Source organism: Sciurus carolinensis, chromosome 11 (genome assembly GCF_902686445.1).
Source record: "Sciurus carolinensis chromosome 11, mSciCar1.2, whole genome shotgun sequence".
Classification (NCBI taxonomy): domain Eukaryota; kingdom Metazoa; phylum Chordata; class Mammalia; order Rodentia; family Sciuridae; genus Sciurus; species Sciurus carolinensis.
In genome coordinates, this window is record NC_062223.1 from 16,488,388 (window position 1) to 16,500,697 (window position 12,310).

A 12,310-nucleotide genomic window follows, 5' to 3' on the forward strand; every position below is an offset into this window, starting at 1 on the left:
CTCTCCAGATCTCCATGTGCTAGCATTTCAAATCCCAATACGACTCAAAATGACCTGTTTTAGAAGGAACACACTCAAGGTCTTCCTTGGACATCATTTATTCATCTGCATGACAACCATTGGTAGCACATAGGGACCTTCCAATCTGAGGATTTGCTGTGAAGCTTCAACCATGATCATTCAAACACTCAAAGATAAATCATGCAGACTTTTAAATGAGAACCTCTAGATATGATGTTTCATAGTCCATTATTTGTTATTTATAGACTCAATTCTGAGAATTACATGAAAGAAGTAATCTTATTGTTTATTTAAGGAGGAGGTAAATGACTCTTCCAAGTCCACAGAGGTAAGTCACCGTAGCTCAGAGTGTGAGCCATGTCAAGGTTCTTTTTCTCCATTTTCCAAGCCCTAAAGAAAGGGAACGTTGGGACCACTACTGAAACAGAGCTCCTCTAATAATCTTGTGCACAGTCCACGACTGATTATGATTTCAGAATCCCTGTTCTGGATTGAGTGTTCTTTGTCTTCCAGGAAACTGGTAAGCTTTTTTATTCCATAAACATTTCAGTGAGAAGGAGGGCACCTACACCTACCATAGTTATTTTTGAAAAGAGGAATTGATAATTTCAACATGTTTCTAAACATAGTGAGATGAGTTTGGGGTATAAATGAGAAATTTTTCATAGAAGATAATCTGGAGATTCTGATGACAATTTCTACTTATAGGTCCAAAAATCTGAACAAAAATGAAGAGCCGGGATGCTGTGATTGATTAAATAATAATTTCAATTTTGTTCACTATGTCTGTACTTCTCACTGGAGTTAAACAAACAAGACAAATAACAGAAGAATGAATTGATCTGATTTAAGCTATAAAAGGGTTCTGAATGAATCACTAGGCTGTGAATTGCATTGTAACCTTTTTCTCAAAATCTCATGCTTGCTATTGCTAGCACCTCTACACATGTGGACAGCGATGTGGATAAAAGTGGAGACTTTCAGTTAGGTTAAATGTCATTTTATTATTGAATCTGGAGTCTTTCTCCTACCAAACTGTGCAATTTTAGAGTACTGTATAACTTTCCAAACCCTGAATTCACTAAGGATGATGTAAGAATAATAATGCTACCTTCTTATCCCCCCACATATATGCAAAGTCCTTTTCACTGGTTGTAGAACATGGTATTTGTTAAAGGTGGACCTAGGTGGTAAAGGTTGCACCAAATGTGTTCAGGAGCTGACTTGCAGCATGAAGTTGACAGAGGCTTAGGAGAAAGATGGCAGGGAACAGTGGTTAGTATTGGATGCATATCCTTCCAAAAGTTTCAGTTCCAAGAAGAAATGTAAAATATTGTTAGTATACAAGAACAGACTCAAAATATTTTACAATGAGAAGTTTGCCAACAAAATAGATCTTTGTGCTAAAGACAGTCTATAAACTGGAAAGTTCCAAAGCTTATCTCTGTGATTTGGTTATGGCATGACATGAATGAGAGAAAGAATGTTTTAAAAAATGATTTCTTTCACACTAAAATATGGATTTCAAGGAAGAAATTTTTAAAAGGAATGGCTCAAGTGGAATTTAGGTGCAGTAATCACGTGCTTCGAGTAAGGACTGTCTGAGACACACAGAGAGCACAGAAAATTTCAGTGACCCTAGAGAGGGAGAAAAGGCAAATTTGGGGAGAGACGCTTCAACACTCTAAAACCTCATGTGAATCTAAAGGTCTGCAGGTCAGTGTCCGCCTTGAGGAACCAACTTAGAGACATTCCACCCACCCTAATAATAATACTGTAGTTCTTCCCTTGTTGTGAATCATCGTATTCTGTTCTCACAAAGATACCTGACAGTAGCCATCAGTAATGTATTCATTCAGCAGGTAGAAATATGATGTTCAGGGAGGGGAGTTAGGTTAGGACCGATGACTGCTAGGAAGTCAACGGTCAGATTGATACGCATGCTTTCCATGCACTTAAGCTCTGTATCTGCGACGTTTGGTGACGTGCCTGCTCTCAACTGCCTCTGCAGTTGGAATACACTCCCACCACACCAATCATTCCACAAAGCCTAATAGGCATACAGAGATGTGCCATGATGAGCCAAGAATTAAACTTGTCTCAAATTATCCAAAGTTGCTTTCGACCACACCAGTGTCACCGTGCATATGTCTTGGTGACAGCAAGCTTGAGATTGTTGGGAAAAGTTAAAAACCAGGTCAGCCTGCACTTGTTAATTCACTTAGGACTCTTGAAGATAAATGGATTATTTCAACCTTATGTTTGTTTGCGTGGTTATTTTTTTCCCTAAAGAGAGACAAACATAGTAAACAAATGAAATTACTACCTAATCACTGAGTTCACTGTGAAACCCCAAATACTGAGTTCAAACCAAGCAGACAAGTGATAATCGTAAATCCAACTGGCTATGAATTCGTTATAAACCATTAGACTGAGTAACCACTAGGTATGAGTTAATGGTTGGCATGAGTTTAGAGCAGCAATCGCCAATAATACCTGTGTAAATATTAATAAATTCTCAAGCACTAGAATTCAGCAATCAATCAAGCTCCTAATATTGTTGAGAGAATAGTAGACACCTATCTAACATGTTCACAGCATTTCTTGGCAGACAAGCAACATAGAAGTGTCAGCTTTTAGTGTGTCAGAAGAAATGAATGGATACAAAACTTTACCAGAAAAATAATTTTGCTCAGGATATCAAATAGTCTACATCTCAGTTAAATACATGAAATATCATATAAATATCATATAAAATCCAATATTGAGTAAAATATTGAGTTAAAATCCAATATTGAGTTAAAATTACTCAGAATCATACCATTTAACCTTCTAGGTAAGTAATTAAAAAATTAATTTTTAAGCCCACATGTTTTCTGGAGTATCGTGAAGTTTAAATTATTGGAACAAGAAAGGTTACATATAGTATTTATAATTTCAATTTCAATTCATTTTTAAAAATCATTCTGTTCCAAAGAATCTAGAGATTCTCAGACAACATTGATGGAGAACAGGACAGAAGTGACAGAGTTCATCCTGCTGGGACTGACCAGTGACCCAGGTCTGCAGCTTCTCCTCTTTCTGACGTTCTTGCTCATCTACACCATCACTTTGACTGGGAACCTGGGGATGATCCTGTTGATTGTCTTGGACTCCCGTCTCCACACTGCCATGTACTTCTTCCTTGGCAACCTGTCTCTGGTGGACGTTTGCTACTCTTCAGCTGTCACTCCCACAGTCATGGCTGGGCTCCTTGTAGGCAATGAGATAATTTCCTACAATTCTTGTGCCGCTCAGATGTTCTTTTTTACAAGCTTTGCTACTGTGGAAAATTACCTCCTGGCCTCAATGGCCTATGATCGCTATGCAGCAGTGTGTAAGCCCCTGTACTACATCACCACCATGACAACCAGGGTGTGTGCATATCTGGTCATAGGCTCCTATTTCTGTGGTTTCTTGAGTTCCTCCTTCTACATTGGGGACACCTTCAGTCTCTCCTTCTGCAAGTCCAATGTTGTCCATCACTTCTTCTGTGATATTCCAGCAGTCATGGCTCTTTCTTGCTCTGATAGACATGTTAATGAGCTGGTTCTTCTTCCTGTGTGTGCCTTCAATGTGTTTTTTGCTCTTCTTATTATCTTAATGTCCTATATACTTATTTTTAGCACAATCTTAAAGATGCGCTCAGGTTCAGGACACAGGAAGGCTCTGTCCACCTGTGCCTCCCACTTCACTGCAGTCTCCATTTTCTATGGGACTCTAATCTTCATGTACTTACAGCCCAGCTCTAGTCACTCCATGGACACTGATAAAATTGTTTCTGTGTTCTATACTATGGTCATCCCCATGCTCAACCCTGTGGTCTACAGTCTAAGAACAAGGAGGTCAAGAGTGCATTCACCAAGTTCATTTGTTAGGCAGAATAATCTTTAGGAATTTGATTTTAAATGGGATTAAAAAAAAAAAAAACAAAAAAAAAAAAAAACCAACACCAAAACCAAAAACCAACCCTATATTCTTACCTCTTAGGCTTAAACCAGGTAATGAGTGACATATTTAAACCCACACTAAATTTGGGTTCCTGAAGTGATACATTTACTTCTGCATAACTCTGTTTTCAGGAAAAAGGGAAATATTATGTCTGGAAACACAATGTGCCTGATTTGTTGTCATTGTTTATGAAAATCTTTAGGAGGAATATTGATTACTCAATTATATCCAGGTAACTTTTTTACCCATGTCCCTATGAATGTGTGTACAACTGTTCAGGAGAAGTTCAAAACCAGGAAGTGTGCATGTGGACTTCTCTGAGGACACATATACACGCATGTGGCAAAATTTTCCAGCATATATGTAATGTGACTACAGTGGTGGCTACTTTCATGTGTTGGTATGATCAGATTAGGGACATCTAGATAGCTAGTAAACCATTTTCTGTGTGTGTGTGTGTGTGTGTATGTGTGTGTGTGTGTGTGTCTGCGAGGAGGTTTCCAAATGAGACTACTGCCTGAATCAGTAGACCTAGTGAAGAAGCTGTGTGCTCATCACAGTGTGTGATCCTTATCCACCACCTCCAGAGTTCAACTGAATAGAAGAGAAAGGTGTGGAAAGGACAGATTCTCTCTCTCCCTCCCTCTCCTTTTTTCCCTCTCTCTTTGCATTCAGCCATCCTTGTCTCTCATTCTGGACCTCAGATTCTTGGTCTCTGATAATACACTAGACACATCTCACCCCACCCCACGCTCCTTCTCAGCCTGCCATCGTGGAATGGCAAACAGCACATCATGGATCTTCTTGATTCTCTAATCACATGAACCTATATTTATAATAAATCTCATTCACATTTGTCCATACATATACTAGTGATTCTGTTTCATTGAATGAAAGATTATGACTTCATAGTCACAGTGTAACATTTAATTTGCATGCTGATTGTAAATTTCTATCTTATACTCTTTTCTTTCTAAACTCCTCTAAGAGTATTTATTCATCTGAGGGGAAAAAATGCTATTAAAAGAAGCATGTGCTTCTTTGAACATTTAATGAGAGCTAAATAAAGCTGGTACCTTGTATGAATAAGCATTTCTGTTTCAGACACTTTATACAATTATAATGCTCATGTTTTGATTTTCAAAGACATATAGTAACTAGATTACCAAAAGTGTTGACAAAAAATTAAAAGCAATTTTAATATATCCATGTATTACTACCAGTTTTTAGACTACTTAAAATTCAACCTGAGAAACCAATATTACTATTATTGCTGTCATTTTTCTTTCTGCCAAAGCTTAGCAATCGCTATTGCTGCCCATTCCATCTTTACATATTTGAGCTCTACTCTCTACTGGCACTTCCGCAGTCTCGCACCCCGTTCCACACTCACTTATTTCTTTGCTACTTTTTCACAACTTCAATCATGCTTCTGCCTCAGGGCCTTGCACTCTCTGTTCCCTGTGAGGAATAACCCCCATTCATTCAGACCTTTTCTGAAAGAGGACCCTGTCACATGCCCTCTCCTGTGGCTCCTTTATAAAATATTCACTTTTATGGCACCATAGAAACTCTCCCCTTATCCTACACCATTCTTCGCCAACCCTGTGAACCTTTACCTTCTGTGTATTTGCTAGCTTGTTCCTTACTATCTTCCCCGATGAGAATATAAACTCAAAGAGAACAGTCATTTTGTCTGTTTTGTTCAAGCGTGATCATTGCTAATTGAATAAATGTCTATGTATAGTAGAGTCTCAACAGATGTTTATTAAATGAATATAAGAATAAAGTTCTTTGCTTAATTGAATCAACATGTTAACCTTTGAATCATGGATGGTGATGGTGAGTTTTGCATTGGGTAAACCTTCCAAAAGATAAATAAGCAGTGCATTCACAGGGACAATTATTTTCCTGATTTTCTGAGACTTTTTTCCCCACATTTTCTGTCAGTTCTCACATGTTACACTTTTAGACAAAGTGATTTTCTGCAAATCTCATTGTGGAGTAGATCATTTCAAAACTCTTGCAATGTTGCCTTGAAAGTGAAATGGCAAGTAATGTGACATTTTAACGCTTCATTCCTGGTTATATTTTAAACATTACTTTAGGAATGAAAATTGTACATTTAACTGAAATGATTCTAAATGTGTGTGGAATGTACACCTGATGGTATTTCTCACCAGTAAAACTAAGGTACACCCAATATGTTAGTGTAACATATTATATTCAATTTTTTAATTTTGATCCTCAGAGAGCTTAGTATTATGCAAAATCCAACCGTTCATATGTAATTTGTTGTCACTAACCTAATAGGCGTCTTAAACATCATGAGGACCGAGTGTGCTGAGATGGTCATGTATGCTTGTGGAACAGTGTAGTATAGCGCTAATAATCACTTCTGCATTTATCATATTTCTCCTATTTAAATTAGTGTTCCAACAATTATTTAATTTTGCAATTGTTTTGCACTTGTGGAAAAATTTGAAAGATAGTCCATAGTATGATTTACATGTACCACTCTGGCAGGGTCAATAAAGGATCAAAGATTTACAGGTTGATTTCTGAAATTTTACAATGTCTGTCTTTGAGGCCCATAAGAAGACTATGAAAAGTGGATCAGATCAATCATTTTAAGAATGAGGAAACACTGGAGTTATCGTTGTGTGCCAGAAAGGCAATGTATGCTTTGAAAGGGAGTTAGAAAGAATTAACCATAGACAAAGAGGAGTTGGCAGTGTGACTGTGTAAGCAACATTGAAATAAAATTACACAGGCCATGGAATTTCAGTTACCACCACAGGATGGAAGGGGCAAGAGATGGAGGGTCCTCTTGAGTCTATGGAGCGACCACACCTCTCATGGACCATTGATTCCAGCTCTGTGAACATGTTTGTGTGGGAGAATTCACAAGATAAGCCATCTGCTCTGACACTATTAATTTAATGTTTATACTTTTGATAAATAGAGTCATATTTTCTCTTTCTCTGAAGTCATTTTTGGTAATGTGTGACTTTTCAGGAATTCAGGTATCATCTGTTATCCAATATTAATATTGTTCCAATAATATTAGTACTCCACTATTAATATTAACATTCTTCTTTTTAAATTTATTTTTATTGTAAACAAATGGGATACATGTTGTTTCTCTGTACATGGAGTAAGGCATACCATTTGTGTAATCATACATTTACATAGGGTAATGTTGTTTGATTCATTCTGTTATTTTTCCCTTCCCCCCCACCCCTTCTACCCCTCTTTTCCCTCTATACAGTCCTTCCTTCCTCCAATTCTTGCCCCCTCCCCTCCCCATTATGTGAATGTACTTATCAGCGAGATCATTCATCCTTTGGTTTTTTGAGATTGGCTTATCTCACTTAGCATGATATTCTTCAATTTCATCCATTTGCCTGCAAATGCCATACTTTTATTATTCTTTATGACTGAGTGATATTCCATTGTATAAATATACCACAGTTTCTTTATCCATTCATCAATTGAAGGGCATCTAGGTTGGTTCCACAATCTGGCTATTGTGAATTGAGCAGCTATGAAAATTGATGTGGCTGCATCTTTGTAGTATGCTGATTTTAAGTCCTTTGGGTATAGGCCAAGGAGTGGGATAGCTACAAATGGTGCTGGGAAAACTGGAAATCCATATGCAGCAGAATGAAACTAAACCCCTATCTCTCACCCTGCACAAAACTCAACTCAAAATGGATCAAGGACCTCGGAATCAGACCAGAGACCCTTCATCTTATAGAAGAAAAAGTAGGTCCAAATCTTCACCTTGTTGACTTAGGATCAGACTTCCTTAACAGGACTCCCATAGCACAAGAAATAAAAGCAAGAATCAACAACTGGGATAGATTCAAACTAAATAGCTTTCTCTCAGCAAAGGAAACTATCAGCAATGTGAAGAGAGAGCCCACAGAGTGGGAGAAAATCTTTGCCACTCATACTTCAGACAGAGCACTAATCTGCAGAATCTATGAAGAACTCAAAAAACTCTACACCAAGAATACAAATACTCCAATCAACAAATGGGCTAAGGAAATGAACAGACACTTCACAGAAGAAGATCTACAAGCAATCAACAGATATATGAAAAAGTATTCAGCATCTCTAGTAATAAGAGAAGTGCAAATCAAAACTACAGTAAGATTCCATCTCACCCCAATTAGAATGGCGATTATCAAGAACACAAGCAACAATAGGTGTTGGTGAGGATGTGGGGAAAAAGGTACACTCATACATTGCTGGTGGGGCTGCAAATTAGTGCAGCCACTCTGCAAAACAGTGTGGAGATTCCTCAGAAACATTCTTATTTCTGTAAGGTGAGTAGTTATATCCATATTTCCATTTATAATTTTAGTAATGTGGGTTGTATCTCTGTTTCCTAATAGGTCTGCCAAGTTGTGTCATTTTGGAAGATCATCTACACAATCAGTTTTCAGTTTTGCCATTTTCTCTACTCTATATTTTACTTTGCTTACTGGGCTCTAATATTTGCCTTTTTTTCTTTTGCTACTTACGATTTGATTTTTAAGTGTTACTTCCCTAGGGTTTAAAGTTCAACTATTTCTTTTGAGATTAGACTTAGTTTTAATGTAGTCACATAGACTTAAAATTTCCTCTGACAAATGCATTCGTTCCCTACCAAAACTCTGGTAGGATGTGCTTTTATTTTAATTTATTTCAAACTATTTTATAATGTCTCTTGTCATCTGTTTTTATCTACTGCGTGTAGTGTGTTCTTTTCATGTATATAGACATGATTTCCAGGTCAACTGTATTGTAGTTGGTGAAGAAGTTTTATATGATTTAAATGTGTTAGCCTATTGAGACTAGGCCTTGGACCTACTATGTGGTTGTCTTAGGAGTGCTTCATTTGCAATTGAGAATTCCATTGTTCCTTGGCCAGGGCGTTCAGTATAATTCTGTATATGTTGGATTGTGGTGGTGTTCCTATCCTCTCTTTCTTATTGATCATCTCTCTACTCATTTTCATTCATTATTGAAAAAGGATTTTGGAAATGTGAACTTTAGCTGTTACACAACTGCAGGAGTCTGTTCTCCCTGCCTGCCCAGCAGAGGTGCCACAGTGGTTCTGGGAATCTGGGCCCTGCCAGCTCAGCTTACCCGCGCCTCCGCGAGCCTCCGCGAGCCTCCGTGGTCCGCCGCCTGCCTGGCTGTCCAAGTCTCCCTGGCACAGCTCCCTGCTCCAGCCAACATGAATGGGAACCACCTCTGCAGAGATTCCCAGATGGAAGCACATTTCTAATTGAATGATTCTCATAAACACAAAGACAAACACAAAGATCAAGAACACCGGCATAAAAAACAAACAAAAAAAAAAAACACGAGAAAAAAAAAAAAAAAAAAAAAAAACAAGGAGAAGGAGACCAGGAAAAATCCAAGCATAGACACTGTGAACATAAAGAGATTCTGAAAAGAAACACTAAGGAGAAAACCAAAGGCAAAGATGGGAGCTCAGAAAAGCTGAAGGATAAACACAAAGACAAAGACAGGGAAAAGGAAAGGAGGAAAAGATTAGAACCTCTGGAGATGCAAAAATAAAGAAGGAAAATGGCTTCTTTACTAACTGTCACGAATTAAAGACAAGTCTGAGGAGGATGGCTATTTTGCTTCTAAAGAGGACATCAAACCATTAAAGAGACCTTGAGATGAGGCTGATGCTGATTACAAACCTAAGAAAGTCAAAATGGAAGATATCAAGGAGAGGAAAGGAAATCTAGAGGAAGAAGAGAATGATAAATTGAAAAACCCTGAGAAAAAGCATAAAGGTAAAAGTTCCCGATCCAGAGAACAAGAAAAAGAAGCCGAGGAAAGAAGAGGAGCAGGAGCAGAAATGGTGGGAAGGAGAATGCTGGCCTGAAGGCATCGAGTGGGAATTCCTAGAATATGGGGGTCCTGTGTTTGCTCCACCACATGAGCCTCTTCCAGAGAGCGTCACATCTTACTATGATGAAGTCGTGAAGCTGAAGAAGTAGCTACGTTCTTTGCAAAAAGGCTCAACCATGAATATACTACTAAGGAAATATTTAGGAAAAAATTTCTTTAATGACAGGAGAAAGGAAATGTCTAATGAAGAGAAGAATGTAATCGCCAATCTAAGCAAATGTGATTTTACTCATATGAGCCAGTATTTCAAAACTCAGAAGCTCTGAGGCAGATGAGCAAGGAAGAGAAATTGAAAATCAAAGAGGAAAATGAGAAATTACCAAAAGAATATGGCTTCTGCATTTAGATGATATTATTGAATGAAAGTATGTCGTTTTAATTACATATTTTAGCAAGGGACATAATTCAGTCACCTCATATAAATTAATATACAACCAATTAGTTCATGTTTCTATTTTTTAGGGATAAAGTAGTCAAATATCAGAAAATGTAGGAAAAGTAATAATATTTTGCTGTATGTGTATTTATATATTAATTCCACTTATTCACTATTTGATAATTACACTGGTAGCCAATAATGTGCATGCTTGTACGTACTTTGAAATTTGTAATGTGGTCCATTCTTTCCTTTAGTTGACTTCTACTTCCTTGTTGCTCCCCAGCCTTTCTTCACTTTTTTCTCTCTGTTTTCTCTTTACAACTCCACGCATTCTCAAGCCTCAGGGCCTTTGTACTTGTTATTTCCTGTGTGAAATGCTCTTTTGTTTCAGGTCTTTGTAGAAATGTTACCTGTCATACTGTCCATTCCTGATCACTTTATAAAATGTCACTTTCTGTTCACCACATAAGATACAATCAAAATTTTAGTCCAAGTACTCTGTTCATGCTTTTAGCTTTGACTCTGAGGGAGTTCAATATTATTAAAACTTAAGCAAAAGAATGTGCCTGCATAAGTAATTTCTTATCACAATGCAGTAGGGTCCTCAACATCACTGGGACTGAATGTACAAAGATGGTCATGCTGGTACTGGTGGAGACAAACATTCATTTCTGCATATATAGTGATATTTATGCCATTGAATGCACTTCAAATTATTGTTTTAATGACGATTGAATAATAGAATAATATTGGGGTATGGAAAAATTTCACAGGTAGCACAATGTCTAACTTATATATCAAACTCTGACAGGCAATAGTGGCCCCAAAATATTCACATACTAATTTCCAAAAATTTTCAATATTAATCTCTGGGGCCTACACAGACTGCAGATATGATTAGGTAAAGGATTTCAAAAGTGAGAGATCATCGGGAATGTCCTTGGACCTCCAAGTCAATCCCATATATCTTCATAAATGGAAGTCTGAAGGATTTCATTACATACAAAAGTGGAGTCAGCAATGTGACTGCTCAAGCAAGAATCATATAGTGGAAGTGGAAGTCATAGGATGTAGTAGGCACGAGAGGATGAAAGGGGCAAGAAATAGAATGTGCTCTAGAGATCATAAGGGACAATGACTCTGACACTTTTGATTTGAGTTCCATGAGATTGAACTCAGACTTCTAATTTCCAGGACTGTAGAAGAATCAATATGAGTTGTTGTAAGACTCAACATTTGCAGTCGTTTGTTACAGCAGCTATGTGAAACTTATACAAACTCACACCTGTCTTCTTCTCATCATAATCACAAATTACTATTGTATGTGAATTGGGGAGACACGAAAAATGAAACCATCTATTTCTGGGAATTTTCACTTTTGGAAGATTACTTGTTATTAATTCAATTTCTTCCCAGTGATAGGAGTATTTAGATTTTCTCTTTCTTTGGAGTCAGTTTTGGTAGTGCATATCATCCAGTAATTTTTATTTTACCTATATTATCCAATGTATTAGTGTACAGTATTCATATTCAGCTATGATAATTCTTATTTCCGTAAGGTAAGTAGCTCTGTCCTCACATTCATTTGGGATTTAGTAATTGGATTTTCTCTACTTTTTATTATGGTCTAGAAAATTTTGTCTTTTAGGATAACCTTTCTACAGTTTGAGCTTTTGCTCATTAGCTTTCTCCCTTCTTTTTCTATCTTCTTTTTCTTCTTTCTTTTTAAAAGAGAACCACTATTTTAATTTTTATTTTCTTCCTTCTGACACTTTCAGTTTAAGTCACAATTTTTAATATTATGTCCTTAAAGTTTAAAGTTAGGTTATTCCCTTGGGGTAATTTGTGTTTTTCTAATATTCACATTTACAGTTATAGATTTCCTATAACCAGTACTGTTGCTAACTACTAAATATTTTGTTATGTTGTGATTTTATTTTATTTTTCTCAAACTATTTCGGAATATCTCCATTAATCTATGTTTACTCATTGACTTTT

At 37.0% G+C, this 12,310-nt stretch overlaps 1 pseudogene; it reads left to right on the forward strand.

Moving 5' to 3' along the window:
* Positions 1–3,024: 3,024 nt before the first annotated feature.
* LOC124959046 (olfactory receptor 5B3-like) lies at positions 3,025–3,938 on the forward strand (annotated as a pseudogene).
* Positions 3,939–12,310: the final 8,372 nt, after the last annotated feature.